Source organism: Numida meleagris, chromosome 11 (assembly GCF_002078875.1).
Source record: "Numida meleagris isolate 19003 breed g44 Domestic line chromosome 11, NumMel1.0, whole genome shotgun sequence".
Classification (NCBI taxonomy): Eukaryota; Metazoa; Chordata; class Aves; order Galliformes; family Numididae; genus Numida; species Numida meleagris.
The window spans coordinates 12,025,888-12,040,697 of NC_034419.1; the positions used below are offsets into that span (position 1 = coordinate 12,025,888).

General features: G+C 41.6%; 1 long non-coding RNA gene across 18 annotated transcripts in view; it reads left to right on the plus strand.

Annotated features, from left to right (window-relative positions):
- Positions 1-14,810, plus strand: part of LOC110404622 — a 227,154-nt gene that overhangs the window by 130,129 nt on the left and 82,215 nt on the right. The gene's annotated exons all lie outside the window — the stretch shown is intronic.

A 14,810-nucleotide genomic window follows, 5' to 3' on the forward strand; every position in this document is an offset into this window, starting at 1 on the left:
GTTGCCTACTTTGTCGTTAGAAGTCACAGTTTCAAAGTCATTGGAAATAGCTTTTAGTGCCTCTTCCTACAGCCCATCTCTATAAAGATCTCCCATTAATTTTTGTGTCAGTTCGGTGGGAGGAGGGAACATAGCCTTTCTTTAGCAATGTGCTATAGCGTTTGCCTTTTTATGTGCCTGCTGCAGTTCACTTCTTTGGCCAAACTGTTCTTTCTTTGGCTTTGCAGTTATTTAAACCATTGTGGTTTGTGGACCTCGTGCTGCCCCATGTCAATTAATGTAAACACCTCTTCATCGCTCTCTTTTTAATGATCTTCGGCTTTTTAGGTCATAGACCTATCTATTACATTCTTTGGATCATGTATAGGCTGCTTTGTCCTGCAGAGATGACCCAGCCTTCATGTGTCCCATCTCAGCTTCTCCTCTCTGGTCTCGGGGTGCAAAGGATAACCAAACACTGGTGCACGCAACCAACCTGCACATGCTCCAACTTTCCCTGGACTTCAAGTTTCGAGAGCAGTCATGAAACTTCTGTGTGGGTCTGTTTGATCTTGGAGCAGAGATGGATGCTGTTTGCACAGGTTCACTTCCCATCACGAATGCTTCATTGATCTGTGCTGGAAACAGTCAGCCTTGTTGACTACAGGGAGCAGAGTACAGCTGGGGAACTGTTTTTCCCTTTCTCTGTGAACCGAATGGCATTGATTGCCTCAGAACCAATGCATTTTCATTAGGCTCATTTTGTTTTCCAGATTTTCATCTTTCACAGTGTTTATGAAAGGAAGAAATTAATGGCCCTTGCTAAATGCTGCTGAGAGGAGCTGGGAAGGCTTCCCAGGGCTTTGGTCTGATCTTTACTTTCCTGCACTATATCCTTGAGCTTTTGCAGGACTCATAGCAAAGTCCAGAGACTGCTGGGTGCCCGTGGTCCATTGCTGCATAACCCCCTCCTTCCAAACTGTGAACATCCTGGAAGGCATAAAAGGACATGTGCACTGTCAACATTAACTGTATCAGAGGGGTTTTCAGTTTGTAGTGTTTCCCCAAAGGCAACGTGGCACAATGGGCAGCTGGGTGGTGGTTGAGTGCTTTGGAGTGCTGGAGAGAGACGGATTCTCTTGCAAGTACTGGATTTTATTGTATACTTCTCTTATTCTGTGGGTTTGCTAGTGTAGATATATTTACTACATGGTTTCTTGGCTAATTATTTGTAGCGTGGCACTGATTGAGCTGTTAATAAAGTGTGAAGGTGCCTCGCAGGCACATTTTGAGTCTTAAAGAAATGATCTACATCTAAATTGCAAATACTAAAATTTCCTTACCCACCAATATTAAGGTGATAGCATCTCCACTATTGTAAAATTAATCAAACTTCTCTTGGTGACAGAAACGTGAATTTAATTTTTTCGTCACAATTACAGAGAGAGTTATTGCAGCCTCTGACTTGTAATTAATTTCTCTTTCTTTTCATCACTGTGTTACAGCCCTTTGTAATAGTGATAAATGGAGTATCTACCTGACCTTTTTTTTTTTCCTTATATAATATAAATTACTTTTAGGTTTTAAAAAAATTACTTCTGGTTAATCAGTGCTCTTCTGTAAACAGGAGAATGGAGGAGAAGAGCTTGGGGTGTTGTTGTTACCTCACATGCAGGGGACCACAGTTGAGAAGAAGCACTGACCAAACCCAATGCTAGGTGCTGTTCCTGTGCTATGCATTGTCCCAGTGGAACTCTTTGGAAATGAGTGTACCAGTGATTCCTATGGACTTCCAATTTCTGTAGCTATTAAAATACTGGGGCAAAGCGGGTGCTTGCAGCTCTTGGAGCTCTTTGAGAAGAGGTTGAAGCAATTTTCAGGATGAATTAGCAGTTATCTTCAAGAGTGTGGGGAGATCTAGGGTGGTTCCAAAGAAAAAGAGATGTGGGTAGCACCGGGCCCTAATTAGAGGGAAGAGAAGAGCCAGGCAGGTCTACACCAGACAGTGTGACTTTGCTGTGGGGGCAGATGATCTAGCTGTTTGTCCATGCACACTCAGAGCATCCTGGGTGATAAAGAGCAGCCAACACAGCTGTCAGGGACATGTCATGTCACCCCCACCTCGTTCTCCTCTGTGACAACATGACAGGATGGAAGGAGAGGAGTCAGCTTGGCTGCGGTGAGGCTTTTCATGTTGTCTCGTGTGTCAATCTCCAAAGCAATAGAAGGAAATTGACTCTATAACAGACTGTGAATGATTGGCAAATTGCATTCAAGAGGATGCTATCAGTGGTTTGCTGTCAAAGTGGGGAGTGCTTTAGGTGAGGTACCTCATGGTGCCTGTCAGAGGCCTGGGGCTGCTCAGTATTTCATTCGGGACTTGGGTGGTGAGGTTATTAGTCCCCACATGGTACTGCAGGTGACACCAACCTGAGAAAGATGGCATCACTTTGTAGATCGCCACTAGAATTTTGCGTCCCTGGAAAAGCTAAGAAATTATCTAAAAGCAATTGAATTAAAAGAAGTACATTATATATATATACTCATATAGAAATGTGTGTGTATTTATGGCATCTGGTTTGGGTTTGCATTCATGGGGCTGGTGGGTGTGCTCTTTGTGGAAAGGCTGAAGGAGATGGGTTTCTTTAAGTCATGGTAACAGGAAGCAGAGTGGGATGTGGTGGTGGTGTTTTGGTTCTGCAAATGATTGCAGCAAGAGAAAAAGTAAGTGAACTGTTCTCAAAGCTCACTTGAGCTTGAAAAAGAGGGGTTGACCATTCAGATGAGTTATTCATTTGTTTGAGGCTTATCCAAATTGTTTTAGTGAAATCGCTTGGGCATCGTATATCAGAAGTGACTGTGTGTCCAGCGGAGCTGATATCAATAGCCCCTCATTACAGACTATCTTATCTGAATTACTTTATGATATTCAGTGTTCTGCGCTGCAGAGGAGACTAAATTAAGAGAATATTGCCTTAGGCTGTACAATCTCAGAAATTGGTAAATATAAAAATTTAAGTGTATTTGTTAAGCATCCCCTTCTTTTGGATGCCTGTTTGAATTGTGTTTTCTTTATTGGTTAAATCTCCCATCTGTAAAATTTGTGTCTGTGTTGCTGTTTTTGAGTTTAACCCAGAAGAGTCTCCTGTTGGAGGCATTTGGCCACCAACCAGTTTGCCAGACAAACTACATTTTTCACTCAAATGCAGTTAATGACCCGAACAAAATGAAATGCTTGTTACGGGTTGATTTAAACAATGTGGTCTAATGACAATGTTCTCTCCTTTCTGCCCACTCTCAGTAACTATTCTGCCTTATTTCAACTGGGCAGAAAGGAAACAGGCTCCTGAAGCGAGGCTTGGAGACGTGTCTGTAGGAAAGAGGGGCATGTTTAGCTAGGGATTTTTACTTTGAAATTTCCTGACAAAAATTAATTAGAAGAATCATGCAATTACAGTAAATGCATCTTATTGGTCCCCAGTGACTTGTTTCTAAACGCAGGGTTATTATTTAGCATTCATGACAGCAACAAAAAAGTACCAAATAAACATAATGGGCTCTTTTTATATACAATAAAAATGACATACAGTAGCTGCATGTTTTACTAATTTGGCTACAGAATCTTAAAGAGATGGGGATGGTTGTAGTTTGCAGGCAGAGCTGGGTGGGAAGACAGCGCTGCTTCCCAGAGAGATGCTGCTGAACTCAGTGGCTGTTGCAGGACATGGTGGCTTGGTTTTCATCATGACAGTGATGAACTCTGTGCTGTTGCTTCAAAATGAGTAAAACCTTTCTTGGTCATTTCTGCCCCAGTGGGACAGGAGTGGGCATGTATGGGGTCAGGGAAGGATTGTAGTTGATCCTCCTCTGCTTCTTGCCTCTGCTTGCTGCAGGGCCTATGTTTGCAGAAGTCTGAGAATTGGGATGCAGTTCAGCATCAAAAGTCCCTCAAATTCAGAGATTTTAATTTATTTGTGTTTCACTTGGGTTTCTAGGGTAAGTTAAGTTCGGCTGGGGAAAGCTCTCAAATCTGTGATGCAGATTGGGCAATCATAAACGTATGCATGAAGTGGGCATTGATCCATCCAAGTATACTTGATCTTTTTTTCATTCTAAGTTATACTGCTTACAGGATGGAGTTTCACTGCTCTATAGTGTGGTTGAGTATGTCCTGTGATACTGAACGTATATGGCATTATTAGATAAGCTTGGATTCATTAAGTAGGTGGTTAAGACAGGCAAGATAGATAGGAAGAGTTGCTCTCTGGATGTATCTTTCTTTTTTTTGTTGCTGGTTATAGAAAGAGCCTATATAACAAATCCCTGACTTTGGGATGTCAGTTAGGTGATGTGAATCCCATTCTGTTCAGGTCTTACAGGTTGTGCATAAGATCAATTGGCGGAGACGTATGAACACTATAAGTCTTTTTACTGCATGTACCAACCATAAAGGGGAGTGATCTTCAAATGACATCATCAACACAAAGGACACTAGGAGAAGTTCCAACTTACGACACAATAAATTATCAGGTAGCTTAGTAATGGACATACTGAGCCTGGACAGTTTTGCAAAGTGAGTTCTCTCATAAAATGGTATTCTGCCTCTAAATGGGGACTCCAAACCTGCTTAGCTGGTACCACTTAAGCCGCTTTAGTGAGATCATTTTGGATTTCCACAGTCGACCAATCTTCCCAAATTGCTCCGTGTCTAATGTAATCCCAGATGTATTTACCATACTTCATTGTATTTATAGAGGTGACTAGGCCATGAAGACATGGCTTACTTCCAGGGACAAGAAGTCCAGGTTCTTCAGTGCATTTTCTTCTTCTAAAAGCAATGCTACAGCACTCTCAGAGCTTGCAGTGAACACATTTGTCTTTGCTCTGTGACGACGGTTGATCATTAGCAAAATGTATTTCGGTATTTATGGTTACAGGCATATTGACCTTAATGCTACATACAGCAGTGATCGGATCACAGCCAGCCACCACTAGGAGAAGGTACAGGAGTGCTACAGACTGCTTTTTTTCTGAGCAAAGAAAACACCTCCAAGGCACTGCAGCTGGGAAGGGCAGTATATAGGTGAAATAAGTCCTTGGTTCAAGTATGATAAATTGTCAGATACAGACTTTTTCCTTTACCTCTCTACTGGTTCTTGCCCTCAGTTAGCACACAGGGGCCATGAAGCCATATGCTTATCTGGTTTAGCTGCCTTGCAGTAGAGGGAATTGCACTGATCGATGTCAGTTTGAGGATGTAGCCCATGTTCACATATATTGGTAATGGTGCCAGAACTTGTGCTTGAGAGAGATGCTGTGCTCCAGTGCTCTGCTTTGCAGTGTCCAGCTGTTTTATTCAGTTTCATGCACTTGCTGTCAATGTTTGTGTATTTGCATTGCGCATTGCTTTTCTCTCAGAAGTTAGGTTATATTTGCGAGACAAACGTGTGCTATCCTGAAGCACAATTCATTATTTTGCCATAGGTTTAGCGTAATTCCCAGCAGCAAACATGTCTGATCTAAGCCAGACAAAAAGCATGCTTTTCTATCGAGCAATGTGACAGTCTCCATGACATAATGAATTACACACAGCTGGCTTTTCTCTGGCTTAGGAATTTTGTTTCATTATTACTATATCTGTGCAATTTCTTAATATTCTCGAGTCTGGGCACCGCTTGCAGGCATATCAGATTATTCATACGTTAGAGTGAAATATGATGTGAAGAGGAATGCGGAATGTGCTTTATTTGTGGGTAACCGGGTATGTAATGGTGTATAAAGAGTCAGAAACTAGAATTTAGCAGTGACATCTCTTCTGCTTTCTCATTCAGCCCCAAGCTCAAATGCATGAGAGAGTTTTTAAGTCTCCTCTCCTAGCCCTGCTTCTCTTCTCCAGCTCGCCTTAGAATCACATAATGATTTGGGCTGAAAGGCCACCTAGTTCCAAACCCCCTGCCATGGGCAGTGACATTTTTCCCTGCCCAAAGCCCCATCCATCTCGACATTGAGCTTGGAGCTTTGTGCTCCCAGAGTGTTTGGGGAATTAACTGAGATTCCTTTGACTTCAAACAAAATTGACAAGGGTGTTTAGTATAGGATTGGGCTGGGTGCGTGCTGCTCCTGCCCAGCTCAGAGATGAGCTGGGGGCCTTTGGAAGAGAAGCCTGAAAGGGTAGGAGTGCCAGTTCTTACTTCTCAGCCTAGCCAGAGGCACTGGAGTTATTGGTTGAGGGGGGCTGATTTAAGTACTTGCTCTGTACCTCAAATTAAAGCCTCAAATCTCAGCTTTTCAAACCTGAGGCTTGGTTACTCTAGAGTGTTAGATTTATGGAAAAGAAAGATTGAGATGATTGCCTTCTTTATTTCATCTGTGGTGAAACTGATATGTATGTTGTTATGAAATACTTCGTCAGAATATGTAAGTTTCTCTAGCAGGTTTTTTATTTTAGTGTAATCACTTCTGACTCCCATCTTCTTAATGAAGAACATAAGAAGCAATGACTTTGCTCCTTGGGTGCTTTTATTGGTCAATCACATTCCCTACTTGTGTGCCCAATTGTATTAAATGCTGATGCCCAATCCCCAGTGCCCTTGAATTTTCTAAGTGATATTTTATTGATGCAACTGCATCTTGCTTGACCTTAAGGTTTTATTACATCTTCACCAAGAATGATGAGAAACCTCCTTTTGCATTTTGTGAGCACTTCTGTCCACCTCTGATGAAATATATCTCAATATAATCAAATACTCTGTGGTTTTCTACTGCATCCACCATGCCTGTGTTTTTATTTAGGCAATAGGGTTTGCCAAACCCTGTAACCTATAGGTGGAGCACTTGACTGTTCTTGCTGATACAGTCTTGGAGTCAGGGTTATGTTACTCTAGGGCAATGTTCTGATTTAATAGTTGATCCACGGTTCCATAAATTACATCTGGAGAATTGTTCAAGATGAACGATATCACAAATGGGTTGCTTGGGCTAATTTGAGGTGCTTTCTTAAGCGTACTAGGTCAATTTTCTAATGGATCAAAGTGGGTGTTTCAGAAAGCTGCTGGCACATGCATGTGTACACTCCCACACCGCATCACATAGATAAAGGCAATTCCAAATTCTCTTCTATTTCAGTCTATTCACATTTAATCTGATGTTTTTTTTTTTTGTTTTTGTTTTTTGAGACTTTCAAAACTGAGCAAAGTACTGGAAACTGTGTTACAGGGAGTGACCTGGAATTGATGAGTGAGTGGTTTAAATGTTCCCTTTCCTTCTCTTCAATTTTGTGAAATTTAAATTATGTGACAGGGAACACTGGTGAAGCACAGAGTAGTCTTCAGGCTGAGTTTCCAACCCACGGTGCCCCCCAGCCTGGCGATAGTACAAAGCAATGGAAATGCATGTGGTCAGATGTCTGGATACTTCAAGCCTTTCTACTTTCTTATCCCTTTCTTTTTCCTTCACTTGATGAATTAGACTTGGGAAAAAGCCTTAGCACGGATCCATAGTTTGCTATCAAATTAAGCTAAAGCAAAGCTTTTCCTTTTTGCTGACTTTGGCAAATTTTCAGTCTGTCTCCTAAAACTTCACAGAGCTTGTTTACATAAGCTCAGACATGCAGCTGAGCTTCGTGCCTGCTCCCCTCCACCCAACGTCTAGAGATGTGGCACAGTCATAACCAATTGAGAGACAGGGGTTTCGCAGGCACTCATTCATCCATTTAAGGTCACAAACATCTGGTGGCTGTTTTGTGCCTAAACCTTCTCAGGTGAACAGACAGAGAGGCATTACCTGCCAGGCATCAGCTAGAAGTGGCATTTCCACATCATGGCAATGCTTCTTAAGCCAATTTATCTGGCAGATCCCATCATCTCCTCTTCGGTAACTGAAGCTGTTATGCACAATGTTCTGCTGGTACTCGGTAGAACAGCAGACCTAACACACTGATTTGTTTTCATCTCGTTTTCTACAAATGTGCAAGTGGTACATGGTTTCCATGAAAGATTCCAAGAGAGATTTTATCAGAATGCAGACTGTTGATGTAATGAAATTTTCCCATGGCAAACACATAGCAATTGCCTGTCCTGTATAGTCAATAGACATAACTGGATTTTGTTGCCTGAGAATGAAGTTGCTTTCATATTTTATACCCTGCAATAAGAGAGCTGGAAGCAACAGACTCTGCTTTGAACTTTTTTAGTTAATAACAGCTTAAGGAGGCATAAGAAGAAATTTTATGGTGCCTCAGTTAAACAAATTCTTCTTTTTTATTTTCATTCTGACTTGGTACAGAATTCTCTACACTTCTGTTGTTTGTGAATATGAATAATTGTTTTTGAATTAATGCAAGCTGCTTTGCTTCCAGTACTGAGCTCTGTTTTTTGATGGGGTCCCCATTCACCACTCATACATTAAAAAAAAAAAAAGGTAAATCGCAGAAAGGTTATGTAAGAGGAAGGCATCTGTCAACATCTACTCCATGAAAGCCAAGTACACAAAGGTGGTGGAAGCCCTATCCCTGGAGACACTCAAGGTCAGCCTGGATGGGCTCTGAGCCCCTCTTGGAGCTGTAGGTGTCCTGTTTGTTGCAGGGGGGTTGGACCACATGGCCTTTAAAGGTCCCTCCCTTCCAACCCAAACGATTCTATGACGAATAGTTGCCAACCCTTTGGTGTAATCATGGGGAGAGACACCACAAGGTTGAGGTATCAGGAGCAGTTGTGTATCAAGTGAATCGGGAGGCAGAAGGCTGTCCTGGGCTAGTTTTTGTGCAACTTTAGGCATTTTGAGTGAAGCATTTGATCTGGCATGTTACTTTTTTCTTTTGCATAACTAGTTTAGTTGACAGCGTGCTGGTTGTGCTCCTTTGATCTCTGCTCGGTTTGACTGTATTTTCAATAACTACTTAGTATAAAAATAAAATGTGCAGGCCCCATCAAATAAACTAATTAAGGATTAGAATGAAAAAGTGTCAAAATCCGAGACCTCGCTGAGGCAGATTAGTCACTGCATACCAGACACGATCTAATAACTAATGGGTTGCTGTAGTAACGGGGGAATCAATACCCCTTGGCTGGTCGGGGAGCTGACAGTAATTTCTGCTGGGTCATAGATTCTGGAAAATGAAGTGCCACCTACTACAACACAAGTAATCTCTGTGGACTTTTTGACAACAGCACATCCTACAAAGTTTATATCAAAGAAAATATTAATCTCTCAAGTCTGCTTGTTTATCTCTGCAGAGGTTATCTGATATTGTTACAGCCACAGACAATTAAGTTTAGGCTCCTATGTGAACTCTCAGTGGGTCAGCTTTGGAAAGAAGCCTTTGGGTTTGCTTACTGGTGGGTTATTAGGACGTATCTGTGCTGGGGCTATTGGGCTGTGGAAAGGGAACCTGCAGGAGCACAGTCTGTTATCCCAAATCTGTCTTCTTACTCAAGGAAAAACTCCTCCTGGGGTCAAGAGGAGTTCAGCTGAGGTGGAGGAGATGTGCACTTAAAAGAAAACAATTATTTGCAGTGGGGCTGTAGGCCTTGTGGTTGCATGTGTTTGTGTCTCTTTAGCCAAAATTTCCATGACAATAACCACGTTTCCTTGTTTCTTCTGGCTTGATGGCAAACCCTTTGGGATGGGGACTCTCTTCTGTGTCTGAGCAGCACTGAGAATGGTGTCAGCTGTGCACAGTCAGTGCACAAGGGGCTTTATGCTGGAACAGCAGCTATTACCTGGACCAGAGGCAGCAGCAGGACAGACCCTGAGATTATAGTGAAGCAGAAATGGGTCTGTATAATTTAATCTAAAGCCCAAATCAAACAGGAACTGGCCCACACAAAAGTACCCAGCACACAACCTTGGGAAGGGAAACAGTGGCAGATGTGGACTCAGGTAGGGGCACCCTGCATGGTAAAAGGAGTTAACATTAGTCAGGGAGTTATGGGGGATAATAAGGACTTTCTCCAAACATCTAGGGGGATGGTAGTGCTGGAGAGAAAGTAGGCCACTCGCTAATGAGGGGAATGGTGGTGTTAATTATGTCTTGAAATTGCCTGAGATACTGAGCTCCTGAAATTCATCTTCAGCAGAAAACCATCAGGAAAATAAGTTCGGGCAATTAGGAGGTGGGGGAGAAACAGTGTAAAAATAGCCTGGATAATTAAGAGCAGATAAGGGAACATCTAAGAACCAGCAAGAAGTGCAAAGAGAGCCTCCTGGCTTTGCTGAGCTCCACCAAACTGGTCCCACAGGCGCCAGGGATGTGAAGGGCAGATCCCTACTCTCATGGGAGAACACCAGGCTGCAAGGGCACATCTGTCCTCGTGCCATGCTCGTGGCAGTGCCTCCTCCACTGCTGTGCTCAGAGCTCTGCTGTGTCCCTGGGATGCTGGCTGGAGCAGAGCTCAGCTGAGGTCAGCACAGAACCACTGGCAGTGACATCTACAGCCCTGCGCAGGGGCCAGCAGTGAGCAAAGACAGCTCCGAGTCACCATTAGCTGCTCCCCATGTTTTTGGGACCAGCATATGACAAGGAAAAGCCCAGCACTACCTCTGGTTTTCAACAACAGCTCTGCAGCTGCTGCTGATGTTTGTGCTGGTTTAGACATAATGTTGGTGAATAATAATACCTGACCTGGTGGAACAAGAGCTCTTTTATCAAACACATTTAAAGAAAAATGACAGTCCGTGTAGCTTGTAATGGAATGGATGATAAATCACAAAATGGGGAAAAACAATTGTGTTACTCCTGCTGGTATGAGTTCCTGCTCAGAAGGTCCATATGTTATATTTTTTGATGACATAAATTTAATGAAATTCTCTGGAAATGCTGACCAGAAGTCAATATACAACTCAGTCTGAGGAAGTTTCCTAATATCTTTGTTTGTTTTAGGTAATAGATCTGTTGATGTGTATCTCTCCTATTGAGTGCTGTGATAGGATGCTGTAATGAGATTACAATACGGAGTGGGAGCTCGACTAAAGCAGCAGTATCAGAAATGTCACCCCCTAACAAATTAGCAGTTGCAGTTTGCCCTCTGGTTACAAAACCTTGTTCCTTTTGTCTTTTACTGTAACTTATAATAACAAAGCCTGTGATGTAAATGTCTGCAGGGTATGTTTCCAGTAGCTAAGCATGAAGCATGTTTCAGTGGGGATACAGGGGGAAAAACAGACATTTTTTAAAATTCAAGACAAAGGATTTTTGGCCTTGGGCACTCCAGCTGCAGCTGCTGTCAATACAGGGGAGATGGGATTGTGTTTCTATTTATTTTTTTATTTATTTTAAAAGAAAAGATACCCAACTATCTGATTATAGAATCCACCATATTAAAATATCCGCAGAAAAAGTAGTAATTAATTCCTCTGGAGACTGACTTGTGATGGAGAGGTTGCACATATCAAATGAGTGAGGCGTAGCTTGGATTTACAGCCTCAGAGCCTGGAGATCAAACAAGGAACTAAAATGAGATTTTTTTTTTAAATTTTATTTTAAATTTTATTTCTAGCAGCAACTAGAAATTCATGGGACTCATTGCAAAGCCCAGAGACATCCCATTGGCTCCTGTTGTTTCCCTTCATTTCAACAAAAGAGCCAGAGCTCACTGGTTGCGTATAAGGAAGTGCTGGGTTTCATTTTTAAGATGCTACGGAGGAAGCTTAGATTATAGCAGCTTGATACATAATAGTGACACTTCACTTATTCAGGCAACTGGGAAGCGCTTGAATACTGAAGCCTGTGGCTTAATTATTTACCTGTGGCTTAATTGGGTGTAATTTTACTGAAGAGTCTGTTTATTTTCCTATGGAGAGGTTCTAAGATGACGCTAAATGAGAATGTTACCGGTCCCTACCGGTGCCCCCTCACATCAGCAGGGCAGAACTCATTACTACCTGCAGAAACTTGGCCCAACCAATGTTTTCTCTGGTGCTATCAGCCTGTGCTCTCTGGGCACCTGGCGAGCAGCTGGGACCTCCGCTGCAGGAGCAGAAATGCTCTGTGGTAGCAGGCAGACCTCACCATGCTCTCCTGTTGTTGTTTATTGGGCTTTCACTTGGTTTTAATCCTCTACAAATTCAGCACTGTTCAGTGTTTCTGTCTCAGAGCTTGGAAGGATGACTTGTTTAGGATCAGATATTCAAAGTTATGCTCGTATCAGTGTCTGTGGGTATTTGATAGAGACAGACCAGGGGCTGCACCCTGGATAAGCCATCCTTGTTTAGATGACCCTTTCAACATCAGTGTGTTGTTCTTGTGTGTCTAAGAATAGTGTTCCTGCATGAGGCTGGAGGATTGAATATCAGAACTTTGTATGCACTGGCTGGAGGCTAAGCCAGTGCCTGTATCCAAGGTGTGCAAAAGCTCTTCCTAGTGCTGTGCCCGTGTAAAGTGCTGGGAAAAGATGTTTATCTCAAATATCCATTTAAATCAAACTAAACATGCTAGGACACATTCTGGCTAGGTTTTGAATTCAGAGATCTCTGATTTTCTTTCCCTCCCCCTCCTTGGTCCAGGACCCTCCTTTTGAATCCCTGTAGGCAATTTCCTTATGGTACTTAGATCTCCAAGCTCCATTGGACTTCCACAACAACAGAAGCTTTATATCATTGGTTTTTCCCCCCAAAATGCTTAGTTTCTATTAACAACCTTACAAAAAGGGCAGTGTATTACTACTCGGTGATCCCAATGATAAATGAAGCACATTATATGTGAAGTAAAGGCTCTATTTATCCTTGCTTTTTTTTTTTTTTTTTTTTTTTTATGTCCCAGCAGGTTTAATGCAAGTATCTTGCAGTGACCTTCATAACAAATCAAGAATAAACCTCACTGTGCATTCTCACAAAGGTGAATGGTGTTGCAGACTCTTTTTATTGAAATAACAACAATAAGAGTGACGAGTTGTGTTATTAGTATTTGATAATGCAAAAAAATTAATGCTCACTGAAAGCCAGGTGCCAGCACTACTTGATTGTTTACCAACATAGTCATAAAGAAACAGAGTTATTAAAGGATCTGAAATCACTCAGTAATTCAGCTGCTGACATTGATGGATGGAACTTGGCTGTTCCTCTTTGCTAAAGCTGCTGACTGGATAAATGTTTTATTCATGAAGCCCAGGGCAGGAAGAGATGCCAAAGGTTTAAGAATATTTTAAGAAACTCTTTGAGATGTCAAGCAAGTTATCAGGTGTTGTTAAGCAAAGGAGCTGAAGTACTACATTTAAACATAACTGAGCTCTCAACATATACAACAACAATACATCAAAAGCCAGGATGCAATTCTTGTCTCGAGCAGCATATGGATGATGAGTTAGGAATACAAGTCCTTTTATTTCCTGCACTTTTGTACCTTCAGTCATCTCACAGCCCTGTCTCTTTCAGCATTGTTATCCCGAAGGGAATTTTCACACATCATGTTTTGAATTTAGTCTTGGAAACAAATAAATATTTAGATACCAAACCCTACAAGGTCACATATTGAGATCAAAGACAAAATAAATGATATGATGAGAGTGTTCATGGAAATGAACAGTTGAGATCAGAACAAGCAGGTTCTGCCTGAGATCTTGGTGGGAGGTGTTGTTTAAAATGGTAATTAGTGCAAGAGGTTATTATCAAAATACAGAATAACAAGGAATTTCCTTCTGTCCCCTTCACCCTACCCATGCCTCCTCTTTGTCTGAGGGCAGCGTTCACCAGCAGCAAGCCTATAGCTCCTGACCCATTTGATGAGGCAGTGCTGGTTTGCAGCAGTTGTAATTTAGGTGGTTATTTCAATGCCTTGTTCCTATTCTATGAGAGTTCTTCAGATCCACATACTTTGCTGATTTTTTTCTTTTATTTTTAAGTGGAAAGAAATGTTTTGTAGAAAGAATTTTAATGAAGAGCTCCATAGCCCCACAAGTTCCTGCATGGACAAGTGTTTGAATATTTCATAATCTGTATTAATAACTTCTTTTAAGTTTCTGCAGTCTCATAAGAGCAGAGCAGATGAGCTCTTGATGGAACTGAACTGTCAATCCGAACACAGTGACATTAGAAAATAGCTCTGTTTCCAAGTCTAGCTGCATGAAATGTCCCTTCTTGCCAAGGGAGCAGCAAAGTACAGTTTAAATGTCCCCTATTATGACATCTCAAGAGTATAAAAATTGGGAAAGGTATTAAAAGTGAGTAATTAAAAATGAAGAGTGATAGGTAATGGTGAATAAAAAGTAGGTAAGTACTGCTCTCCCACTGCCCTTTTGATTTGCAGAGACTCAGCTAAAGACCAAAAGCATATTTCTCAGTGGCCCCAGTTAAAATTCAAATCCAATGGACTGACAGTGCAAAACACTGTCAAAAAAGCTGTCAAGTTGTATCAAAATGAATTACTGTATTACCTCTCTTTATCTGTCAAAGACATTGATTATTTTCAGTGGAGGGAGCCCTCTGACAGTTGCTGAAACTGAAGAATCCTGTGTTGAAACAATTTGGTTGACACATGTCACTATTTCCTAAACAGATAAGTCAAATATGTTATTTTTGTCTCTGTGGGAGAAAGCATGCTTATGTTGTATTTTTGTGAAAGATAAATAATACAGAGAAAAAAGAACATCCATTAGCACTTCACTTACTTTGCTATTTTTATCAGTGTTTTTATGTAGCATCTTTATAAAAATGTTCCTCTTTGCATAAAAACTTGTGTTCATTTGGTGGCTGTGATATGTGGCAGGGATTTTCTTGGATGCCCCCAAGTAAGCTATATAGTCAATGAACCATATTGATGCCATTCTTGATTGCAGCTGATAGTTTCCTGTTGACTACTCTAAACTTCTGTTTCCTACCACTCACACGTCTGTAGCAGT